This window comes from Pundamilia nyererei, unplaced genomic scaffold, assembly GCF_000239375.1.
Source record: "Pundamilia nyererei isolate P.nyererei 1_Seehausen unplaced genomic scaffold, PunNye1.0 scaffold00232, whole genome shotgun sequence".
NCBI classification, from domain to species: domain Eukaryota; kingdom Metazoa; phylum Chordata; class Actinopteri; order Cichliformes; family Cichlidae; genus Pundamilia; species Pundamilia nyererei.
In genome coordinates, this window is record NW_005187633.1 from 213856 (window position 1) to 220865 (window position 7010).

Consider the following 7010-nt stretch of genomic DNA (forward strand, 5'->3'; position numbering starts at 1 on the left):
GGACGCCGCCTGGATCAAGTCACTCCCTCTAGAACGCTCTTCCGATCATGGAGGTGTGTGTGTGTGTGTGTGTGTGTGTGTGTGTGTGTGTGTGTGTGTGTGTGTGTGTGTGTGTGTGGTGAAATTTCCGACAATACTCTAAAAGCAACCCTTTCTATACAGCAGACAAATTCATTTATAGACTTGTGTTTTAAAATAGTCACATTTTTTTAAAGAAACAATTGAACTGACGGACTTTTTTCTAATCCCACTACAAAGTCCGTCCATCAGAACAAGCCTGTCTAGAAACTTCTGCCAGGTTAATGTTTGAAAGTCCGACTGCCTCTTATTAGGAAAGCAAAACTAATAATTTACCAGGAGCACACAAACTAGAACTGAAAGTATAATTAATATTTTCTCCCATTTGTTTTGCATTATTATTTTTGTAGCTTCATTCAGTGAAGTATCTGAATGAAACCTCCATCCAAAGGATGCATTTCTGGGTGTAAATGTTATGAACTGATCCGGTTTAAACACGATAAAATACTGCGTTCACCTTGTAAAACGCAGCTGATGTTCATCTTTTCCTGATGAACCCTGATATTGTTTTGCATTTTTTAAATGTGGCTACAAGAACGATCGTGGCCATCTTGTTATTGTGTGATTAGTGTTGATTGGTTATAGTTAAAAGATTGTTATCAGTCTGCTTGTTAATAGAATAATAGAACATAATGCAGAAAAAGATTAAACACCAAGGTTTGTGTTCGGTAATTAAATCCCTGCAGTAATTATAAGAGCAGCAAAGGTTGTGTAGTATGTGCGTGTCATTACGCTAACATATCTGCTTGCCTTCTTTATTTGCATACTTTCCTCCCATCGTAGCTCCTCCCAGTGTGAACGTAAGAAAAGACGCATCTGTCCCAGTATCTCAGTCTGGGACTTTTGGCTTTGCCGTGGCGTCAGTTTGCACAGGTCATAGAGGGGCTGTGGGAATACAGCCTACAGAGATGTACACGCAGCCAGTCCTCAAAAAGTCAAAGCATGCTGCCCAGTAGCAATACTGACACTAAGTGCAGGTATTGGAAAAAGTCATGGCTGGGGGCGGAGTTAATTTGAACAGATAGTGGAGATCAGCACAGCGAGGAAGAAGCAGATGAAACATGAAACATCAGAAAACAACAGCACACAGTGGCTGCACTTGTTTCCAAGTCACTACAAAGACTTTATTTATTCAGTCTTCAGTCTTCTCCATGGCAGCGGCTGAGACCAACCACAGACGCCATCACGGTGATGTAGATATTTTGCTGTCATCTTGAAGCTTTGAGACCAGAATATGATGAGCGACAGAGGAGCCCACCCACTCCCAGAGGTCCTGGCAGAGGGTCATTCTGGATCCGGAGCTGGCTTTAGGTTTCAGACACGGAAACCTTCATGCGTCTATATGACCAACGTTAGCACCAACATAAACAAGCATGTTACTCTTGGTCTGTCTATTTATTTTTGGCACTGCAAGTGCCTGTACACAAAGAACCCTGACTACTGCTCTGTGGGATGCTGGGACACTTTGCATTTTAATTTCATTGTATCTTCTACTGCGTTACATTTATCACATACAACAGTGCAAGAATCTTAAGAGGTAACTGTGAGCGGTTATTTTATTATCTGTTAACCTCAAACACAGTGTGAGAGCCGCTCTGATTCACTGTGTGAGGATCATCACCTGCATTTCCTCACAGTGTGCTGTGCTCCTCGTCTCCTTCAATGAAAGGTGGAATCTGAAGATCTTTCATTGTGGCAAAGGCGACACAATTTCTATCCCGAGAGGATTAAAATAAAGAAAAGCACAGAGTGTAGTTTTACTGTAAAGCAAGGTCGAGGTGGGTGAAACGCTGGATTTTAACACAGGAGAGCGCTGTGCATGTGAGTGACTGAGCAGAAGAAGAACTAAGGAACGGTTTCATCACAGCCACCCTCCTCCTCATATATCCGTCTAAAAGTAGACGGAAAATCCAATGAGAGAGTCGACAGAGGAGCAAATTCTTCTTGTTGACAAAGTCCAGATGATCACAGTGTTGTAATTTAGGCTTGTGAGGGCCAAAGGAGGACGCTTCCAAGTCTCCTCGGTGTGTTTCTCACACACTGCTGTCTCTGGGTGGCTCTGAGTCCATAAAGCTCGCCCCATCAATGGCCGCTCTGTGTCTCGTAAGCTCCTTTGGAAACCCCCAACGCTGATAGAGGCTGCCACTCTCTGTCAGCCGGTTGTCAGTGACAACCATAAACCTCAAATGCACATAAATGGAATGCTTTCACGAGAACTAAATGGACCTATCAACAGAAAGAGAGCCAGCGATCAGCGTTTGTGTGTGAGAGAGTAAAGGAAAAATGAGAGCGAGCGAGATGCTGTAAATGGGAACAAAGAGAAAATTCAAAACACATGGCTCTGCGGTTTTCCGAGGAGATTTTTATGTGCCACAGAGAAGTTGTAACAGGAATGCGGTGTGACTCCTATCATATGGAATGAAAACACTGAAGCGGTGCCAGCAGGGTGGATATAGTGTGGTCTGCTGTGGCTTATGGCAAAGTCCTCGTCATCACGACTAGGTGATGTACTGCCGCAACATAAACACGAGAAACATGAGTCACACGGACGCAGCGTGAAGGCAGACAGGGGAGTGGATTTGTTGAAGACGCTGTGGCAGCTTGTGGGAAACATGAAGAGACTATAAGTAGAGGATAAACACTCAGCTCGTCCAACAAACACACTTTATGTCATTGTTTCGTTTCAGCTGTTATTTGTCAGATTAACCGATTGTACACGGTGGATTCATTTTTATCCATTATCCTTCTGTTTTCTCACCATCTAATATTCATGATATGCATATTGACTGTGTGTGTCACTTCCCTCACTCTGCCCATTCTTATTGATCTCAAAGTCCACTGATCCCCAAACGAATGAAAGGCAAACGACCTACATCGCTCTCATTTAAAGCAACGCTCCAACACAGTCAGCGATGAGGTGTGCTCTCTCCCAGGGTGTCAGGTGCTGCTGTGCTGTCTCAGTGAACATGTGCGTGAGAAGGCCGTGCTGGTGTTTAAGTCCAGGAGATCCTGTTGATTTTCACTTGTTGGATGGCTGTACTGAAAGAGTGATGCATGACACTCAGGAAACGAGCATCATTTGGATAAAAGTTCATGTTGGCTTCTTTAAAATGACGCTGAAGATTATCTGGTGCATTAAAACGTTGTGCTCCACGTGGGCGCTGAGCCCAGTCAGAACGGAGCTTTATGCTTTACCTACCACAGACACCAGCATGTATCCAAATCCCAGTTCAAACACACCAGTTTTGTGTTTTTCAGCAGAAAAATGTCCAAACTTGTTTCTTCAGATGTTTTAAAAGAAACATCTTCTTGTTGCCAAAGTAACGACAGACTATGAACAGGTGTGACTTTTTATAAAATGCTCTTTGGAGTTGGAAAGGTTGAGTGAACAAAGATCAGAATTCAGGATTTTTCATCGAGACATTTAATCAGCTCAGTTTGTAAAAAGCTTGTTGCTCATTTTCTTATGACTTTAATGTTTTAAAGTTAAGCAAACCTAAAACGTGCACTGGCACTTTTACCTTCACTAGCTGACAGTGAAACCATACTCACTCTATATGTATATATATGTAGGGTCGACCTTACACTACAAAGCGCCCTGAGGCGACCGTTGTTGTGATTTGGCGCCGTATAAATAAGTAATTCTTTTTGTTCTCTTGAACATTTTAAACCAAACTAGCTTCTCTTTTTACAAACTGATGGCTGCTTATGTTCGACTGGCATGTTTTATTTTGATAACAGTAGCACATATGAAACCAGCCGTGTGCTAATGAAATCTGATCAGGTGCTGCTCCTGAGGGAGGCAAAGAAAGTCAGTGAGGTGCCGGGCCGACTCCTGTGACTTTGAACTGTTGGGCATTAAATGGGGGAATTCATGCCATGGGCCAAAATTAAAATAACAACATAAAATGATCAAATAAAAAAACTGCCTTGAAAAAAAGGACACGTACCAGGAGGCCTCAGAGCACCTGGGTTTTGTCTGTGGATACATATCAGGTTATTTTCACAACCACTGACATGACCTGCATCGTCATTTAGGTATTTAGACCTGTTGTGAAAGACAGAAACCACAACGTCTTGTTTTTCGATTGTTTTCCTACACGGCATGACGAGGAAAGCTTTGGAGTTGCTGCAGGGCATATTGGAAACATCAGCAGGTTCCCCCTGGTTGTAGTGTTTGTTCATACATCAGCCTAAATGCTCTCTGAGCCGAATTACACGAATTACATTTATACTTATCTTTAAGACAGCTGGCATTGTTCCATGCGTGTACTGGAAACCAGTGCATTAAAATGGCAAATTAGTTCATAAAGATAAACAGTAAATGAACTGATTCTTATAGAGAGTTTCAACTCAGCAGTCAAAGCACTTCATCTGTGTCAGACTCACACTCGCTCATACCCCCATGGATGCGTTGGAGAGCAACACGAACCTTCAGCCAACCGGGCCTCATGATTCACCCACCTTTTAAACCCATCCACCTTAGAGTGAACACTAATTGCCTCTTCTCCACAGGTCTTCCTGCTTTATTTTCATGCCAGTCAGTCAGCCTGAGGGATTATTGATGTGTTCACCAGTGGAGAGGGGATGCCACTCCCTGCCTTGGGAAACCCCGAGGCTTTCAACTGTTGAGTAACACCGGCGGCTGCTGCTGATGCTCCAATCAGGAAAGCTGGGATGTTTCCCTCTGTGCTCATGATAAGGACAAACACGAGGAAAGAAGTGGTTGCTACCTGAGTTTGTGCTTCCTTTCTGGATTCACCTGTTTTACTTGAACATAAAGCAGAGCCTGAGCCTGGGCTTCATGCCAACCTCACAGAGAAGATAAACATGCCGAGACCCTGAAGCTGACTCACAATTGAATTCTGACTTTATAGTTAGCATTAGCAGCATTTACAGGGAGCACCTGTCCTCCTCCTTCAGTGCTGCTGGTGCCAGAAACCCAGTGATGATTCTGAGAAAAGATAATAAAGCAGCATTACAACAGTAACATGGTAATAACATTAAATTCAGAAGCCTTTACATGAGTCTAAATCCTTCTGAGTATTCCACTAGCACAAAGTGTTCACTGCACAGTGTTTAGCAGTGTTAATGTGCAGCACTCAGGCGCAGACTCAGAAAGACAGCTCAGTTATTTACAGTGACACAATAACATACAGCAGTGTGGGAACGTGCAGGGATTGGTGGTGCAAAGGGTCGGTGCCTGAGCACAGGGAGACGGGGAGGTCAGGCGATCCACAACGACCAGCGAGATCTCAAAACGCAAGCACATGCCTGCTTCATACCCTGGAGGACGGGGCTGTGGCCCCCCCACACTCCCTAGCAGATCGTTACATGGAGAAACCTTTGGAATGCAAGCATGCTGATCCACACAGGTATGCACACAGGTGCACACACGGGTATTCACAGACGCGGACTACAGCTTTCTTGGCTGCTGCCTCAAAGCACATTGTGCGCTGTCTATCTTGCGTGCTGCACAATATCGTTTATTATTAAGTAACTACTGATATCTACTGCTAGCTAGTTTATTGTGATGGTGCTGTTTTTATTATGTTGCTCTTTGTTGTTTGCTTTCTCTTCTGTTTTTTTTCCTCCATACAGGTGACCCAGGTGTTTTGTTTGTTTTTTCTTCTCCCCCTTCTCACCGTCTCTTCTCCCCTTTGGTTTTCTTTCTCTCCCTCTCTTTCTTTCATTCTCTCTCCCTGTCCTATCCCCCAGTCATGTCTGTCCCGTTTGTAGCAACTGAAAATAAAATAAATTCATAATTATAATAAAGGTCAATCAAATGGGCCAATATGGCAAGGCCATGATTTACTTGGTAAAGTAAATCCGCTTGGCATCTTTCTTGGCCTTCAGACAACAATTCTGATGGTAAAGATCCAAACGGGACACAAAAAAAAGAAAAGGAAAAAAAAACGCAAGCACGAAGAAACAATGGGCGGGGCATCACTGACGTTTAGACGTTCAGCGATCCAGCAAAGACAGAATCTCCACCACGGCCTAAAATAGCAGCCAACATCAAAGTAAAACATCAAACTCTTTCTAAGGTGCTAACACTCTGACTGACTGTCCCCCTGCTAGCTTATGCTTACAAATGGACCGTGTGCCATCGTGGTCGCACAGACGGACACACCGCGCTGCTCTGCTCGCTAAGCTAACTAAGCTTTGGGAAACAAAAGAAAAAGCCCGATACTGGTTATGTTACACTGGCAGCATGAAGTCAGTGCATTATATTGAATCATTATCATCTGTTAGCTATCCGTCTGTCTCGGCGTGTTAGCCCTGCGACAGACTGGCAACCTGTCCACAGTGTCCCCCGCCTCTCACCCTGAGACAGCTCGGATAGGCTCCAGCCACCCCCCCTCTTCTTCTCATTCTTTCTTCTTTTTACCCTCCCAGAAGGATAACTCCTCCACACTAGGGATGGGTACCGGTATCCGGTGCGTTCTGACATAAACGGTAGTAACCAGACCGAAAAGCAGCGCACATTTGCAGGAGTCAGGTGAGGCTCGCTCATTGCATCCTTTGTATCCTCAACAGGACATTTTATAATAGGAACACTTGGAGGGAAAGTTGTTTTGTGCCAACACATTTACTTATTTTACTTTTAGGATTTATGCAGTGTTTTGATCCTAAACTCGTGGTATATCTCACCAGAAGTGGAACATCAGTAAAACAATGTAAAGCTCTTACTAAATAACTAATCTCAATAAGCAAACGAAGAGACGTTCAAAAGAGTCGACTAAAGCTAACCCGAGTCCTCCTGTGGAAACTAAATGTTGGATCAATCTGGAGTCTGGAGCACGATTGTGGATGTGGAGCTTCCTGCTTGAAATAGCAACTAGAAATGCCAATTTGATTTTCCCAACACCGCTCAAAGTTCATGTGTGAAATTAGTTTTCTCTTAAATTTGTTATCTGTTGCTCTCTTTA